At 42.1% G+C, this 19,260-nt stretch overlaps 1 protein-coding gene across 2 annotated transcripts in view; it reads left to right on the forward strand.

Moving 5' to 3' along the window:
- Positions 1–11,794, forward strand: part of Irs1 (insulin receptor substrate 1) — a 59,559-nt gene extending 47,765 nt beyond the window's left edge. For both annotated transcript variants that reach the window (XR_009382636.1, XM_059278554.1), the window contains exon 2: positions 11,349–11,794. The gene's annotated coding sequence lies outside the window, so the exon portion shown is untranslated. The remainder of the gene's footprint in view (positions 1–11,348) is intronic.
- The last annotated feature ends 7,466 nt before the right edge of the window (positions 11,795–19,260 follow it).

Raw genomic sequence — 19,260 nt, forward strand, 5'->3', positions numbered from 1 at the left:
CCTGCAGGAGTGCCGTCAGACTGACACCCCAAAGGCTCTCCTCCCATTGACCCACTTCTTCCAGATCTGCCTTACCTCCCAAACTAGTGTTACCACGTTCAGACCAAGTGTCCAAACACATGAGCCCACAGAGAACGTTTCCATAATGGTGGTTAAACAAGACATGCCTGGTTCTCACAGTTCTGAAGCCTGGGGAAGCTGAAATCCAAGATACTGCTGATCTCTTGTCTCGTGAGGCCCTTCTTCCTGGTTTGTTGGTAGCCTCGTAGGCCACAACAGACAGCAAACTCTCGTGTCTTATATAGGTACCGTTGTTCCTTCGCCTTCATGATTTAGTGACAATCCTAAGGCTCCGTTTCCTAATACCAGCATGTGAAAAATATAAAGGAAGCCACAATTTGTCTATAACACACCGATGCAGCTCTATAACAATGTCACCGCCTACTTATTAAGAATTGGGCACATTAGTCCTCAGGGATATTTGGCTCAGCCAGACCTCCCAGCCAAGTAACTTCCAAGCCAAGGACTTTTCCAAGTTAGAAAGAACAGGGGCCTGGGGAAATAGCCAGGTTAGGAAGGTGCTTTGGAAAGCGTCCGAACCTGTTCAATCCCTCTCAGAGCCAATGTGAAAGTGCTGGGCTTGGATCACACACTTATCATCCCGGTGCTGGGAAGGTAGAGACGGGTGGATCCCTGGGGTTCACTGACCAGCCAGCCGAGCCTGTTGGGCGAATCTCAGGCCATTGGGAGACCCTGTCTCAAGAAAACAAGGTTCATGTGGTGTCTGAAGAATGACACAAAGTTGATCTCTGGCCTACATATGTATGTGCATGCAAGCAAGCAAGCGCTTGCACACACACACACACACACACACACACACACACACACACACACAGGTGCGAGAGGGCCATTCTCTAGAACCAAGTAGAAGTGAGACTTGGAAGATGAAAGCAAATGCAGACACAGGACCTTTGGAGTCAGCAGGTGAAAGGTCACCCACTTTGCCAGCAGAGAGAATTTTGCTTCTTTGTGTGAGACAATAAAGAACTGTTTGCAGTTAGACAGGAATCTACACCAGCGTCTTCTTCCAAGGCCTGGGAGTTGCAGGCAGCCATGTATGCATTATCAACTCTTTCAGATTATCTTTCAAAGCACCCCCCCACCCCCGCCCCACTCCTCCAGCTGCCAATGGTTAGACTCCACTGCATCTGGCATCGACTTCAGCTTTTCAAGTTGCTCAGGCAGCCCTGACTGGTCAGGGCACTGTCCTGTTCAGTTCCTTCAGATGAGAGATTGAAGGAAGGAATTTAGAAACCCAAGCCACCCAGTTCCTCCCCCACAATGGTAAACATGCTTTAGAAACTAGAAACGCATTAAAAGCACCTCCGTGAACACCCCTCAAAGCTTGATCTTGTAGTTTCTTTGTGAAAGGCTTTATTATCAGAAAGGGCAAGGGGCTTCCAGCTTCTAATTTCTTTAAGCAGCAGAAGTGACCTTTTGCAGATGGCATTAAGACCTCAAATGAGTGTGACTGTTCTGCTTCTTTAACTACTGCTGTGCCCCGTCCATATATAGATCATACCACAGGGCATAGTGTGAGCGTCTCTACTGCCGTCTGCCTTTCTTCTCTGTTCTGTCATTTCCCATGCTATCTCCCCTTCTTAGTAACTGTATCTCTCTTCCAAAACTGCATCCTGCTTCTGCCTCCAGCTCTAGCCGGTCGCTGGAGTGTGGTCTCTGGATCTGTTTGTGCTTGCTAGTTCCATAAGCTAGGCTCAGCTGGTATGTTTTCAGCTATCATGAGGATATCTGAGTGCCAACGATTTCTAGTTCTTAGTCAGAGCAGCCACAAAAGAGTCACAGATTAAGGACTTCTGTGCTGTGCATAATAAGAGGATTCCATGTATCACCTCACTATAGCTCCATGATAACCCTATGCAATCGTTATTGTTATTTCACGTTGTAGATGAAAATATTTAAATGTCAGAAGAGTAAGTAACTTGCCTAAAATCACAGAGCATAGAACAAGGAGAGAGGTAATACGCGTCATCTTAGTTTCCATTTCCATTTTAATTTGTGCATAAGTTTGGAGTTAGACACAACGATCAGTTATTAACAGACAGCAAAGCTATGCAATAGCTCAATTTTCATTCTCAAAGTATCCTTTGGCAGGTCGACTTTCTAATGCATTTTAGAATTTATTTCTATGTAAGTTACTCATTTATCTCTGGGGTAGTGGCAATCCAGGGTGTTCTTGTTAATGTTAACTGTCAACTTGACACAACCTAGAGTCACTTGAGTAGAGAGTCTTAAGAAATTCTCTAGATCCAGTTAGCCTATGGCCAATATCTCTTGATATTGACTTAATTGTTAATTGATGTCAGCCCGTTGTGGGCAGTACCATTCCCTAGTCAAGGGGTCCTGAACAGTATGAGAGAGGAAAAAGCTGAGAACAAGCAAGCAGGCAAACAAGGACACATGCCTTTGTTTCTTTCTTGACGGTGGATGTAGTATGACTTGTTTCAAGTGTCTGCCTTCACTTCCCCTCAATGATGGATTGTTGCCTGGAATCGTCACCCAAATAAGGCCCTTTCTTTTCTAAGTTGCTTGTTGTCAGTGTTTTATTGCAGCAGTAGAAATGAAAATAGAACACCGGACGAAGTACCCATCACTGATTTATTGTGAGGAATATCTGTAGCTCATCTTTAACACTACCCATTCCATACGAGTCTTAGATGTGGACTTGTGTTTTCGAACATGGGTGGTGTGCTTTTCCAACTTCCCTTATTTCGTTTACGCTCCATCTTAGCTAAAAGGCCAAGGAGTGATAAGAGTCTGTTTAAAATTTAGCCTCATACTCCAAAAGCTTGTTAGCTTGTATTTCCTTAAGAATTCTTTAGTTGAGATCAGTGAGAACTGTGGGGTTTAATGCATTTGGAAATAATGCCATATTCTTATGTACTTTCAATTAGTTTCAGAAAGAAAGTGTTCTTTTATTAGTTCAATTCCCACCCCCCCACCCCCATTTTTTGGAACTGTTCACTTAATTTCAAACAAAGATCAAATTCACTACAACATGTCTTTCCCCACCCCGGCAGTCTCCTCAAAGTAAGAAGGGAGCCAGGGCCACCCAGACAAACTTTTTCCTTGCAATTTGACATCAGGGTTCCTGGAGATGTTAAACAGATAGATGTGTGTAGTGGGGAAAGCAAGTCTTTTTCCTGACATTGAACTCCCAGGAACTGTTGGGAGTGGTGCTGTCTTCTGGTAGACCGGTTTAAACCACCTTCCGTGTGGGAATCAGGCCACACTGCTGAGGTGCTCTGTGGTTCCTTTAAAAGTCTCTTGTTTGGCTCCATAGACTTTTCCTGCATTACCAAAATCTTTCATAAAGTCAACCACAAGCATAATACCGGGGACTCCGGCTCACATTTGTGGCAATCAAGAAGTAGATTAAACACAGGTTTTCCTATTTCTCCAGCTGCCAGAAGTGATGTCAGTTGTGGTAACGATTGTTACCTCAGTTCCCTGCAGATCCAGGGCCGTCTGTGTGAATGTATGCTCTGGGCCCTGTTCGCACGTTGTTATGGAAAAACTGACGATGGTTGGGAAACAACTGGGTATCCGGATGCTGGGAAACAACTGGGTATCCGGATGCCCACTCACATGCAGTCAGGGGTTTGCTTTCTTGGAGCAATCAGACTCGAGGGACAGAGCACACATGAGAAACTTATTTAGTGATGAGAGCCAAAGAAAGGTTGTGGTCTTAGGTCTGCCTCCTTCCCTTTTGTCCAATTACAGAAACTGTGTTGCAAACACTTTTTATTCTCTCTACACCACATTGTAAAGGAAGCCGTGATGTAATTTACATCCACTGGTTTGTATCTAAGCCAGACTTATAAATTCCGTGTCTTGTATTCTGACCATTATAAACAAAATAAAACCCCAAACCCAAAAGTGACGTGATGTTACAATATAAATTTCAGAACTAACTAGACTGTAATTCCAGTAAGAGAGAATATGCTGTCGAAACAACCCCCACGAGTGTGAAAGACTTCCTGCCCCATGGCACTTATGGTCAGCTATGGGTTGTAGAAGAATTTTTCTAAGTCTTTCTCCTTTGATTCTGTCATATATGTGGCCGTACATATTACTTATTTCATTGCTCTGACAAAGGCAGCTTGGGGATGGAAGGGTTTATTTAAGGTCATGATTCAGGGGTACAGTCTATCATGGTGGGAAAGTTGCCGCAGGAGCAGGAGGCAGCTGGTCACCTGACGTTCCCAGTCAGGAGGCAGGGAGAGATGGATACTGTTGCTCAGCCCACTCTATGGTTTTCATTCACTCCCAGATCCACGTCCACATTTAGGGTGGGTCTTCCTGCCTCAGTTAACGTAATTGAGAAACTGTCTCAGCAACGCACACAAAGGATTGTCTCCTGGGTGATCTAGATCTGTCAAGCTGACAAAAATGATTAATCATAGTAACATATGGTCTTGATGGGAACATCGAAGGCATTTTGATTTACCCGTTTCCAGGGACACTGTGGTGCCCTTGATACCATTTCCTTTATTTTTGTGCTCCCCCTTAATTAATTAAAGGAATGCAAAATTACTTTGGTTTAAGAGGATTTTTAAAATTAATTTTATTTTATAAGAATGAGTGTTTTGCCTGTATATGTGTATGTGCACTACATGCGTTCCTGATGCCTACAGAGGCCCAAAGAGAGTTCTGGGTGCCTTGGAACTAGAGTTACAGATGCTGTGAACTGCCATATGGGTGCTGGGACTCTGGGTCCCTCTGGAAGAGCACCTAGTGTTCTTAACCCCTGAGCCATCTCTCTAGCCTCAGTTTAAAATATTTTTGAATTTTATTTAAATTTGTTATTGACAACACACCTTTACTTATTGGGAACTGAACGTCTTCATTTATTTTTTTTTTCCCTTGTCCCTAATCATTTTGAGACGTTTCCAGAGCACAGTGGCAGCCAGAAAAAGAGGAACCCACAGTGGGGCAGCATTCACCCCAGCAGGCCACCAAGGAACCAAAAGGCTCCGTTGCCTCCTTGGTAGATCTTGATTTCTCCTTTTTAACACAGCTTGCCTTTCTTCGTTGGTGGTCTCCTGAAGTCACCAACCCTGCTAGAAGGTCTTTTGTGGGCACAAAGGAGGAATTGGAGCGAGATGGCCTCTCACATGTTGGCACTTCATCCTGGATTTTCTCCCTGGCAACCCTGTGCTCATGGAGGTCTGGCCAGCAACTTTGTTATTTTCACCAGCTCTCCCCATGTGACTGGCACCAGGCACGAGCACTATTTAAGCAGCTCCATTAAAGCATGCGTTTGGTCTGGTTGGTTACCCTTTGCCATTTAAGACCACGAAACCCAGTCTTGCCAACCCAGTCTTGGCTAGTTTGAAAAGAAGTTTTCTTTCTTCAGCTTAAATGCCTTTCCATGTTTCAGCGTCAGGTAACAGCTATCTAAGTCCTTAACTAACTTTCATTCAGCCCTAACTATTTTGGTGTGGTCACTGGGAGGCACTGAAATAGACAGTACTTTCTTACTATCTAGTTTCACCTCCTTCCAAAGCTTCAACTTGTCATAATACTTCTTAACTCCACCTTCTAGAGACCAGATAAATTCTCCTGTGCCCCAACCTTTCGAACCTCTCTGGACTTAGCTTTCCTTTTCCTTAAGTGGACAGTTGGTAGGGTTGGCAGAGATGACTCTCCATCTGACTCATATGTTAGAGCTCTGTCAGTTACAGGATCCTGTTAGTAAGTGTTTCACGATCTACCAAGTAGATCGGTGCTCCCATTTCTTCATCTAAGATTGTGTAGTAACAAATGTTACAATTAAGGAATATCTGTTTATTGCAGTGTGACAACATTTGCACCTGGTGTATCTGGTTTTTGTTTTGCTATTCTTCCATTTTCTAGGTTCATCTACTAGATTGAGGAATGATTTTTAAAGTCTTCTTGGAGTATGTTATTAATAGATCAGCATTCTAGAAAATATGATATTTAAATTAGTAGTACCAGGAGTTATTGCTGTAGCAGCACCAGGGAGAAAGCTGGAGGAGTAAATGACAGTGGCATGAACTTGGATGTAACTGTGTGGAAATCAGGACACACCCCTTTAATCCCAGCACTCAGGGGGCAGAGGCAGGCGGATCTCTGAGGCCAACCTGGTCTACAGTGTAATTCCCAGGACAGCTAGGGCTACATCTCTGAGGCCAACCTGGTCTACAGTGTAATTCCCAGGACAGCTAGGGCTACACAGAGAAACCCTGTCTTCGAAAAGCCAAAAACAGACAAACAACGAAGAAAACAGTAGACCTGCAAACCCAGGGAGATGTCTCCCTGATAAAGTGCTTGCTCTGCAAGCACAAGGATCTCAGCTCAATCCCCAGAAACTCTTTTCAAAAGCTGGGTATGGTGGTGTGTACAAGTAAACCTAGTCCTGGGAGGCATAGGCAAGAGGATCCCTGAGGCTTGCTTGCTGGGCAGCCTGTCTGGCAGAATCTGTGAGCTTCAGATTTAGTGAGAGACCCACTTAGAAATATGAAGTGGAGAAGTGATGGAAGATGATACTGGATGCTAGCGCTAGCATCACAGCTGCATCTTGGACCAGAGACCAGTGCCCAACAGGAATGTTTGAACTCTCAAACTTCTACTTCTTCCCTCTCCGTTTCCTAGTCGGGAGAGCAAAGCCGGGGAAGCATCAGCCTACCCAACTTCCAATTACAAAAAAGTGAATTAGGAAGACGAGAAAAAGGATAGGACGCAAGAGGGACTTTTAAAACGGGCCAATAATTCCACATGACTCCCTTCACATGTTTGCAAGACTGAGAAAGTGCGGAAGGATGACTTGAATGTTAGTTTTCTCTCTCTCTCTCTTTTTTTTTTTTTTGGTTTTTCGAGACAGGGTTTGGTTTTCTCTTTTTTAAAAAAAACATATTTAAAAATTAATTCAGGGTTGCAAAACCTCAAACCTTTCATGTAAATTGTGAAATTAACATGAATTAACAGTTACCCATGGGTGCCCAGCATTATAAACAATGTTTTTTCCTTCTTTAGATCTCCCTGTATTTTGTAGTGTTCTGTGTTATAACTTTTCTAAAAACATGTATTTATGTTCAATGAAAAACTAATGTGCTGTTTAGACACTATTTTTGACATTCAGTGGATTGAATTCAGGACCTTGTACATGCCAAAAGAACCAAGTATCTCTCTTCTAAGCAACATTCACAGACCCTGACACATTTAAGTAGAGGGTTTAATTGATAGGAAATTGTCTTGCTAAATACACAGTGCGATTGCAAACAGCCATCTCCATGGAAGGAAACTCAGCCCTTGCAGACCTTTTAAAAATACCATTAGATGAGGGAGGGTTACTTTGTGGCCATTTTTTTTTTTTTTTTTTTTAACTCCTGTTTCCTAAGAATGAAGACTAGTAACCCTGGTCAGACACTTAATACTATTTTGCACTTGACTCTACAGAATGGCAACAAGTTTCAAAACATGCCAGCTCTGATTGAAAGTGGGTTGCTGGAAGAGTACAGACCCTTCCCCTGCTCTTCTGTTTCAGCTGCATGCTGTTTTCAACGATCACAGTCAGAGCTGATCAGCCGGCCAAAACAATGTGAAAGGAGGCAAAAGCTGTGTTTGTTTTTCAGCCCGACTAGGCCTAGTTTAAGTGGGTATAGTTCCGGAAGATGTAAATTCTTTCTGGATGCAATAATGCAATAATCTGTTGGACTCAAGTGGCATTGCTTAAGTGTTGACTTATTTGATAATGCTTTAAAATTACATTTTTCATTTTCTGGCAGCAGGATTAGGTGGGTTTTATCTTACAAGAAGATACACACAGGAGGGCACAGTAGATGCTGATGTGGTGATGAAATTTTGTCAAAGTGTAATTTCCTGCTACTAAATCTCATGACAGGTGCATAACATTTCTGGGTTCAGAAGTTATTCCCCAGAGATGTGACTGGAGAGAATGTATGACAGAACATCACCACTTGATATTTGCACAGTGTCTTCTGCTGAGGAAATGTGTTGCATTTGGTTTCCACGTTATGCATAGGACCAGTGAGCTCTTGCATTTGGAAAGCAGAGTGACCACATGGTATGGGTGACTGGTGTCTGCCAGTAGAGGCTGTGCAGATCAAGGACACTGCATGTACATATGGCTGTGCCATCTCTGTTGTTGCTTACTGTGGTCTCTGTCATTGCATTTATGTTTGTCAAAGATATTTTATTGAATTGAATGATGATGAGAATCCAATGCGGTTATCCTTTTTTTTTTTTTTTTTTTTTTTTTGAAACATATTCCTAAATTCCAAAGACATACGCACCTAGAGCTTACCCTTTCCTTTCCGGTACATTGGGTGTTGCAGGTTCAGTCTGTTTAGATTGCAAGAGTGTGGTGATAAGGATGTGGAAAGATGAACATAAGTCCCATAAAGCCTTGGAGAGGTCTGTCTGAAGTGTGTAATCTCTACCTGGTGTACAAAAAGAGCGAAAGCTTTTGAGCTTCAGTCTTGAAGCTCTCTGGCTTTAGATAATAGGTCATGGGGAACCATCAACCCTGCTTATTCGCCCCCCCCACCCCCCGCCCCTTTATTCACCATATTTGGCTATGAAAGCTTTTTTGGCTGTGTCTAAAGATCAACTGTGCTTTCCAAGAGCTAAGACTGGCTGCTATAGAGACCATGGGAAAGACTATGCCTGAGATTGAGAAGGCAGTTGCGGAGAGAAAATGGGAACTTGAGAAGGCATCCCACGGGTACCACTGCAAACAATGGCTGCATGATCGGAATAAGTATGCCGCCTCCAAAAGGACCACAGCGAAGGACGGTTTTCACTGGCGTCGTCTGTGTCGTGACCCGGTGGCTACTTGCCTTTCTGTGCAGTCACAGGTTCACACCACTGTGCAAAGCCAGGCAGGTGTGCGCTTCAGACTCCCTCTGTTCCGTCCTTCCCACATCAACTCCCGTTTTCACTTTTCCCTGTACTCGTAAGTTGGCGTCACCAGTAGGTGATACTTGTAGCTGACGTGTGTGTTGGTAGGTTTTATATCCAAGACTTTTTAAAGCAGTGGGCTATGACTTTGGGAGGAAGCTATTTGATGAAGGTATATGTTCTTCTTTTATTTCCTGCTTTTTGGACATGCTTATGTAAAGTTACAAAACGGGCTCCTGGTGGTGCAGAGCAGTGCATTTAAGCATACAGCAAGGCCGTCTTTGTGTCTCCCCTCCCAGGGTCCCCTAGTCTCTGCCCTATATACCCATGATGCAGTTTGGCATGTGTGATGATAAACCTGGGTACAGTTTGTTCCCAACCTAAGCTGTTCGTCAGCCTTCTGGAGGAGAGCCAGATATGAAATGAAAAACATGCTGTATGCCCTTCATTCCCCCACTCCCTCTGCATTGTATAGTTGGCAGTTTCTTTTCATAGGTTGTTTAATAGCGTGTGGCCCACCTCATTTTAGGCCCAGAGCTGTGAATCTCTGTCTAGCTGTCTCTTGATATTCTGATAGGAGTTCAGAAGAAATTGAAAAGTAAATGAGAACCCCAAAACTTGGCTGTGAGTATCATAGCCCAGCTGGGGTTGTTGGAAGGATGGACTGGCCTTTTATCCCCATGAAGTAAATTCTATCTCACTGCAGTTAAAGGGAGAAACTCAGGACATTTTTATTTGTTTGTTTTTACTTTGGCATCTCTATGCTGGAGTCTTTATTAGTAAGTAAAAAGTAGCTTGTCTTTTAGAGGCAGAGTTAATATTTTAAAATAAATAGAAACCTCCTCATAAAATTAGAGTCTTCGTTTGGTAAACTTGGACTTATCTGAAATCCAGTATGTAAATAGTAAATGTTAATGGATCAGAGTCATAACCAGCCCCTTAAAAAGGAGATAGAGGCTGGGCTTGGGGGTACACACCTATAATCCCAACATTGGAAAGGATGAGGCAGGAGACTCATGAGTTCAAGGACATCCTGGGCTATGCAGCAAGACCCAGTCTCAAAAACAAAACTAGGGAGAGCCGAGGGAGAGAGGGAAAACAAGTTGTGTTGGTCAGTATTTATGCGTGTGAGTTTTAGAGAGCACTGTCCTCCTCCTTGTGTCTGCTGGACCTCGGCCTTATCTGAAAGCTTTGCCTTTGTTATCCCTGTAATTAGATAAAGACCTCCTGGACTGTTCATAGAAGTTTCCACCATGTACCTGCCCTAGATCTGGATATTTACCTCTGCATGTTCTTTACCTCGGCAGTCCTTCTTATGGCCTACCCATTGCTGGTCTCTTACCGCCCTGAGCCTTGTTCTATCATGTCTTCAATGGCAAGTCTGTGGCGTGCCTGCCCTTTGTTTGGCTCGCATTTGTTAAGCCCCTGCTACGTGGCAAGCCTTGTACAAACAGTAGGGTGACAATCCCTGTTTCCACATCCCCGGATTATCCCTTTTCTTCCAAAGGCAGCCAAATGTGTCAGTGAGGTACTTAACTAATGTTCTTAGCTAGAAGCCCTCTTCCTCTCCTTTGTGCACCTAGAATGTTCCCTGTGTGCACCTGTTGTGAAATTCACCTGTTTGCTTCACATTCTGTCTATTTATAATGAAACTCTCCTGCCTTTCTGAGACTGCTAGATGGCAAACTTCAGCACGATTTAACTCTGCATACTCCATGGCACTTAATGTAACCATTTTTCTCATTCAACAAGTATTTATAATAATCCATTCTGTTGCAGACTGTCTGGGCGCTCTATAAATATTGATAAGTATAGATTAAATTCTGAGTGCATGAAAAATAGGTACTGTCTGATGTAAAACTTGAAAGCAAGAGATGTTTTCAGGGGTTCATAAAGGGTCTCCTATCAGAAGGAGAATGACAGATAATGCCCCGCTGTGGTGAGCTTTCTTGAATTGCAGAGAAGAAATGTAATGCTTTTCCTCAATAAATTTCTATTACACCTAAATGGGAAGTTTGAGTGTAGGCTCCAACTGTTTGTTGTGTTTTATAATATTTTAAATGAGAACTAGAATGTACATTTTTGCTTCAAACATAACCCCAAAGAATTGCTAAAACTCTGAAATGTATGGATCACATTGGTTTGTTGGCTGTAGTATTGACTACTTTAGTTTGGGACTGCTGTAAATAAATACTTGCATTTTGAAAGAAAACTTATATACACTGTGTTAGTTTTATGTAGGTGCACACTACTACTTATGCCTATAATATCAGTTGATCTCATACATTCTTCCTTCTGAAAGGGTTGAGCCTCCCATATTGTGATTGAATACACATTTTCAGGTGCCTGTGATAACGTATTTTTTTTTTCCATTTCCTTTCCAGAATGAAGACCTAAATGACCTCAGAAAATCCTCCTTTAACTCATGGGTACCCAGACTCAAACTATTTCACAATTCACAAGCAGGACCTCACGTCTTCCTCTTCAGTAGATGGTACGATGCATCCATTACAGTTTGTTTACTTTGTACAATCCTTAGGAGTTCATTGACGGAACTGCACGTTCCATATTGTGCCAAGCAACAAGAAAGCACTGTGACACTGGGACGATGAGTCTGCGTAAACTTCGTCTTGAACCTTAAGGACTTAGCTGGCCACGATGAGCTGGTGTGCCCACCATCATGCCGCAAGAGAATGGGTTTATTCTCGTCGCATCTACAATGTACGTTTCATCGACTCTGAAAGCGTGTTCCATGAAGCACCACTGTAAATTATTTCATACGGAACTGTTCACATTGGGTGGAGAGAGATTATTAAATATTTAACATAGGTTTTGATTTATATGTGTAATTTTTTAATGAAAATGTAACTTTCCTTACAGCACATCTTTTTTTTGGATGTGGAACTGAGATATTCAGTGTTCTGTTGTAAAGAGTGGAGCAAATGCTTAAAATGAGGCTAAAAAGAGTAGTCTAGGGTATGATCCTTGTTTTAAAATTCTAATTCAGAAAAATAATATAATAAGAATCATAGTGCCATAGAAGGTTCTGTACTGGATAGTTATACTTGCTGATACTGTCTCTTGTAATATAAACTTGATGTTGAGATGAGTTTCTTTTAAAAATTAATCTTAGGGTTTTTTTTGTTTTGGTTTGGTTTTTGTTTTTTTGGATTTTTTTTGTTTTTCGTTTTTTGTTTTTTGTTTTTTTTTTCAAAATGGAAGGAGGATGTATTCTACTGGGGTGTTTTCAATTGTCAGCTTAGAGTTGGTAATTGAATGGAAGCAAAATTGTAAGAAAAGGAAACCACAGGTTTTCATTGTATATACTGTAGAGAGAAGGAGACATGAGTGATCCCTTCAAGTCAAAAGCTCTCTTAGGAATGAAGAGTGTGGGTGTTTTTAAATTCTGGAAATGTCTTTCTGTTCATAATGAACTAGACACTGTTGATCTCCCCCTTCCCCACTCCTATAAGCTTTTTCCTCCCACCCCCACTATTTTTTCTGTGTACACATCATGTTTCATTTCATACATTGTCTTGAAAAGGCTGTTACGACAAGTGTGTTCTTGCTAGCTGGAAATTAAAATTCCAGACTCACTCTTTCTTTCTTTCTTTCTTTCTTTCTTTCTTTCTTTCTTTCTTTCTTTCTTTCTTTCTTTCTTTCTTTCTTCTTCCTTCCTTCCTTCCTTCCTTCCTTCCTTCCTTTCTTTCTTTCTTTCTTTCTTTCTTTCCTTCCTCCCTCTCTTCCTTCCTTCCTTCCTTCCTTCCTTCCTTCCTTTCTTTTTTAAGTCATAACCAGGGCTCTATGTTATGTTCCCTAAGACACCTATCTTATGTGTTTTAAGAACTTCCAGTGTTACATGTGTGTTTTAAATGAATGCAATTGGCCCATTTGCCCTGGTGTTTGCTGGCCTTTTAGTGGTTATCTAATAAAATGCAATTTACAGAGAGCACATAAAAACATAGTGACCTGCTGTTGAGGCATCTAGCCAGCAGTGAAAATATTAATCCCTTTCCTTGTTTGGAAAGTCTTGGAATTTTTCCCTTATCAAATAGAAATGGCAATGAATATACCTGAAGATGTTTCCTCCAGAATTATAAGTTATCTTGCCATGAAATTTCCAGAAGGACAGTGAGTTAATGCAGTGATCAGGCTCCCTGTGAGTCCCTATAAACTCAGCCCTGCTGTGGGGGAGGAGCAACTCTACTTCTGGGAAGGGTTGAGCTGCCTGGGTGGGGCTGCCAGGAAGGAGCAAGGATTGAAAGGCACTGCAGTGACCATTGCCCTGATCTACTGGTTGGGGACCCTTTGCTCTATTCAAAGAGATAAATAGACACCCCCCCCCCCCGACTGCTGAGGCCAGTGTTAGTGCTCAGTCAGCCAGATGGCAAGTACCTCACAGACTGTTGTACAGTGTTCATTGGTGCAGATCTTAATCATTTGCATGCTCATCAGTTTCTAAGGTAAATAGGTCTCTAGTCATAAGAATACGCTGTTTTCAAGGAACTTGCTGAATGACATCATTTGCTGTCAGTAGAAAACCCCACTGGCTTTGCAAATCTGATGTGAAAGTTGGTTTTTTTTTTTTTTTTTTTACAAATGTGTAAGAAAAGACTCATTTATTTTTTAAGCATTCTGACTCAAACTTTTGCTAATGTAAGAAGAAAGCAAGCTGCTTGCTCTCTCTATGCAAAGATCTGAGTAACTAAAGAGAGAACAGTAAACAAAGTCAGCCCCAACCATTTGCCTGTAAAGCCGGCTGTCATTTCTCATGGAGCCTAGGTGGGGTTATTGACGTTTGGAGTGAGAACAGAAAAGAGCAGACTGGACAATCGTCTCCTAGTTTCTATATCTCTTGCTTTTTATTGAGTCAATCGTGCAAAGGTAGACATGCTTAGTTCAGCTTCTTCTAGAGTTACCTGAGCTGGGTTTGATGAAATGTAGCTGACTTGGAACTGGAAGTTGCTGGTACCCAGGCTGAATCCCCACGCTCTGCCTCCTTGAAGGGTTTACTTTAAATGCATCAGCTGCTAATTTCTTATGTTCAATTCCTATTTAAGGGAGTTGGCTTTTCTCTATTTCCGAGTATTTGCAGGCCAACCAAGGGCTTATGTTAATGGGGCTTCTAGTGGCCTCTGACTAGTGTGGATGTTAGTGGCTTTTTCTTTATGAGACCAACCTTTCAGAGCGTTCTTTCTTAAAGACATGTTAAGACAGCGTTTTAAAATTCTCCTTTGTGAAAAGAATAAGTATGTTCCCTGGCTATGATGATACCTTTGTTTTTGGGCAAAAGCTTAGCTCTAGAACCAGCTGGAAATGAGGGGATTTCATTAATGTTCAACCACCTGGGTCAATAATGACAAATCAGGACTGATGCATGGCTATTTCTTGCTAACTTTCAAAGGTCAGGGCCACCCTTGACTAATCTAGCAACTACAAAAGTGGATCTGCTCAAGAATCATCTAGCCAGAAGTAGAGAGTTTTAGCCTGTCTTCCCTTGGCTTTCATCTTCTAGCTGTCTTTTATATGTGAGACAAAGTGTTAAGAAACAATTTTACTGTACTGTAAGAAACAATATTTTATAGTGCGGAAGCCCTATTGGATTCAATGGTACATCCTGAGTGCAATAGACCATGTAGTTGGAAACATCTTTAAAACACGTGACTTAAAGATAGGGGAAGGCGGCTCACCACGTGATGACAGTGAGAGCCATGAGGGATAGTACAGTTGTGATGTGCTGTGGCTGTGGGTGATGATGATACCATGTTTACCTCAAGATGCCTTGGCTGAGCTCTGTAGGTGAGATGGCCATACAAAGAGGCCCTCTAACAAGATACCCAGGCATTAACACCAGCACTGGGGAGACAGGGCTTCTTTGGAAGGTACGTGGAGGACAACTGGGGGAAACAAATAAGAAATAGTTTCTTTGTAGTGACAAGACAGGAGGGTTAGTGCTGCCAGGACAGGGTTATGTAGCAGGAAGTGATGCTATACTCATATGTACGGGCTGCTGAGAAATGTGTAGTAAGCAGGCTGTTCTTCCAGGGGTACAAGCAGGCACAACCTTGTCAGTCTACAGGAGGACATCCAGGCTAGGCTGTGGGTTTCACTATGGAGAGCAAAGACAGTCTTCCTTGTAGTTAGTAGAACCAAGTGTTAAACACCGGGCCTTTGGTTAGCCCAGAGCCAAGCCTGAGATTGTGAAGGTTCTACTGGAGCTCTGTCCATTGGTAGTCTCTGTGTGCCTGCAGAAAGTGTGGCTCAGCTGACGGGTTGGGTATCTGTCACTCACTACTTGCGATGAGCGCATCAAATAGATGCTGGAAGGAGACTGAGAGGTGCTGGAGGTGTTTGGCCCGACTCTTAATTAAGAGCCTATAATTAGCCAATATGATTTTAAAATGTATGACTTGGGTAAGGCGTTATCTCCCTTCCCTAGCTTATCAATGACTTGGCATTTGTGATGTCTACACCAAGAGATGGTGTGCTATCCCTTTGCCATTCACCTGCTATTTAAACCTCTCTTTGTTCATTTGCTGTCTCTTTCTCCAGTGTTAACCATTATGCCATATCATAGAACAAATTCACTACCCAGGACAATGTGTCTGTTTGCATATCCATCTGTAGTGCTAGCATTTTTTTTTTTAAGTCCATTTTAGAACTTTGCCACTGGCCTAAGAATATAGTTTCCAGAATAATCTTTCTTGTGTAGTTACTTTCTTTATACCTCTTGGCTACAGGGTGGGCCAAATGAATGCCATCTAGCTTTCCATTTGCTATGTGTGGTTTGGTTTATCATCTGAAGATGGTGGTGCTATTGATGGTGCTACTTCATCTGTGTACAAAAGACCGACGCATGGTCTCTGTTGCTACCAAAACATTTACTGTATATATGTGTATAACGTATTATGTATATACGTAATGGGTACCAGGCCAGGTTTATATTTTTTTTTTTCTTTAGAAGTGTTTCACTTTTCCAAGCTTTCTTTATAGTGTTATGCTTGTGTTCAATGCTTTTTACCCCCAATTCTGTCTGGTACTTAGAACTGTAGTGTCTTCATCGTTAATTAAAGAAAACTGTCTAAATGAACCCACGGATGTGCGTAGTTGTCATTCTTATTGTCCTTCACTATGGGACCTGGAACAGACATGGGTCACTGGTTGGGTATGGGCAATTGACACTGTGACCATGCTTCCGTAAGTGCTCATCGGGACAGGTAGTTTTCTATTTCTTTCTTGGACTGTATTCAGTGGCCGAGTGTATTAAGCAAAAGAGCTCTAGAAAGATTTTTAGCTGCTTGATGGCTGGTGGTACCAAAAGAAATGTGGAGAGGAAAAGAATGTGTCTTCTGGGACACCGTTGTCAACCTTGAACCTGCACTCAGATCCCTCTGTTCAAATGGAGGTTATGGCCCCAGGAGCTGAATCGCTTGTCCCAGTAGACAGATGACACTGAGAAGTGAGACAAAGATGCCTCTTAAACCTGGCTCCATATCATCTGGGCAGATTTCAAAAAGTAACCATGGCTGGAACAACTCTAAAAATGATGGTCCACTGGCCCTCGGGGTGCTTTCCATGATCCCTGGGAGATGCTAGCAAGCCGTCAGAGTGAGAACCTCCGCTGGGACTTTTTGCCCAAACTTGTCTGCTCATTAGAACTGCTTATTAGAAATACCTCCTGGAGTGCCGGACCGCTCCAGGAATGTGTACTCTTTTTTTTTTCCCCCTTAGTATGTGGCTTTTCTGATGGGCAAGTTTGGAAAATCCTGATTTCTGTATTGATGGAAATTTTGGATTAATTTTGCCACTAGAAGGCTTAACAGTACTGTATTAGTTACTTTTCCGTTGCTGGGATAAAATGTCGTGACCAAGGCAAGTTAAGAGAAGGAAGAATTTGCTTGTGCTTATAGTTCCAGAGGGATAAAAGTTCATCACCATCATGATGGAGAAGCATGGCACCTGGCAGACGTAGAGAATGGAGCAGCAAGGTGAGCGTTCACATGTTAAACTGAGAGAATGCACACTGGGAATGTCCTGAGGCTTTTAAACCTCAAAGCCCACCTCCAGTGACGTACTTTTTCCAACAAGACCAAACCTCCTAAGCCTCTCCAAATAGCACTGCCCATTCAGGACCAAGCATTCAAAGGTCTGAGCCTATGGGGACATCTCCTTCAAACCACCACACACACAGATCTAGAACTTTGGGAGAGAATTATCTGGGTTGCCAATGTCAAAGCAGCCAAGTTCTTTTCCCTGCTCCTTTGATTATTCTTGCTTAAAAACATGAGAGAGAAGATCACTTTCATAGCTTGTTTGTCAGGGCTAACTCAAGCTACTGACTGACATGTTGGAAACAGATTCAAAGTTAAGTTGGTTTTTTTTTTTTTTTTTTTTTTTTTTTTTGGTTTTTCGAGACAGGGTTTCTCTGTGCAGCTTTGCGCCTTTTCCTGGAACTCACTTGGTAGCCCAGGCTGGCCTCGAACTCACAGAGATCCACCTGGCTCTGCCTCCCGAGTGCTGGGATTAAAGGTGTAAGTTTTTAAATGCATTAATGTTTTTTTATGACCATGAGGCTCCAAAGACTTATTTGGTACAGAGGCTAGAGAGAGCTGCCTGACAGGATAATTGATATTTTCGTTGTTTAAAAGCAGCACACAAAATTGACTTAATACATGCTTGAAGTTGTAGTTGATCTTCATTTTATATTGCTTTCTTCCATTTATATTAAACAAAAAACCAAAACAATTCCCTTGTAATGGAATTGCAGAATAAATAGCACTTTATCTCCTATTGAAATCACATCTGAACATCACTAATTAGCATTAATTAGAGGAAAGTCTAGTTGGAATGCATCAATGGTGTAATTTATAGCAGAATTGTCTTCTTACCTTTGCACACAAACGAAGTATAGTGAGTAAACTGTTGCCTACAAAGACCATTGAGAAGTAATAGCCAAGAGAATTTGTAAGGAGCTCACTGATACTATTAAAATCAGTATCAGTGTTTATTATACACCAGGATTTGCATCAATTATCTGGTTTCTGACAAACCAGAGCGAGACAAGGTATGTGTCTGGTCACAGGTTCTTGAGAGGTTGAACAGCTTCTCACTGAGCACTGTTTGTTGGCATGTTTTATGTTCTCACTGATAGCCTCCTAAACCTCTCATTTGCAGGTGCTTGAAAACTATGTTTCAAATATCGAAAACACTACTGAAATAGGCTACAGTTCAGTGACAGAGTGCTTACCTAGTATGCAAGAGGCCCTGAGTTTGATCCCTAGTAACACATACACACACATACACACACACACACACACACACACACACACACACACACACCCCTCAGCGTTATTCCAACTGCCTTGTATTAATGACTTTGCAGAACAAATATCTGATTGCACTTGAGGTTGAAAATGAGGCTCTGTGCAGCATATAACTTGCAAGACCTTGGTCTTGTTCTTTATGTCTAGTTTAGTCCATTCATGTCTATGGTAGTTTCTTGCTTCTCTTGCTTATCTCGCCTCTTTTTAGCAACAGAATAGAAACATCTAGCTTTATTTTAGGAAGGCATAACAGCAGTGAGTTAAATGTGAAAGCTGCATGCAGTTTGAGCTGCATTTGTGGGGATTGGCTTTTACACATCACCTCCACTAAACCATCCTAAATGAGAACTATTAATTAATATTGTCTGATAAGGGAACTGATAAATAGAAAAATAACCAATGCTGACAATGGGAAAAATGGGGAGGCCGATGCCAGAGTCATCTGGGTTGGAGAATGAGTCCTTACCACTTGAGAATGGATGATTGATGCTCATCACAACTCAGAAATTTCTCTTCTCTGATAGATGACCAGTGCAGCTCAAGGCCTAAACTGGGAACAGCCATGATGGGATTCCCAGAATTATTATACAGATTTAACAAGGGCCACAGGAAGCTCTGTTAATATCAAAGTGGTTTCCTAGCATCCACACATGTAAGGTAACCTGAACCCCAGTTTTATAGGAATGTGTTACTAGAGTTCATTAGACAATATCCTTTCTGTTCCTTCTGAGTGTAAGCTGCTCTGAATCTCAAAGACCAATGTCTCCCAATTGTAAAGTCAGAGAAGAGATGAAATAGTTGGAGTTCTTCATTGCCCTGATACCAAAGCTGATTTTTAAGATAAAAATCAGTTAAATCTACCTAAATTTATGAAGAAATTGAATGAAAATAAAGGTATCTGGAAGATCCATATACATCATTACACAACATTACAACACTTTACACAGATGCACATACACACAGACATGCGTAC

This window comes from Peromyscus eremicus, chromosome 13 (assembly GCF_949786415.1).
Source record: "Peromyscus eremicus chromosome 13, PerEre_H2_v1, whole genome shotgun sequence".
Classification (NCBI taxonomy): Eukaryota; Metazoa; Chordata; class Mammalia; order Rodentia; family Cricetidae; genus Peromyscus; species Peromyscus eremicus.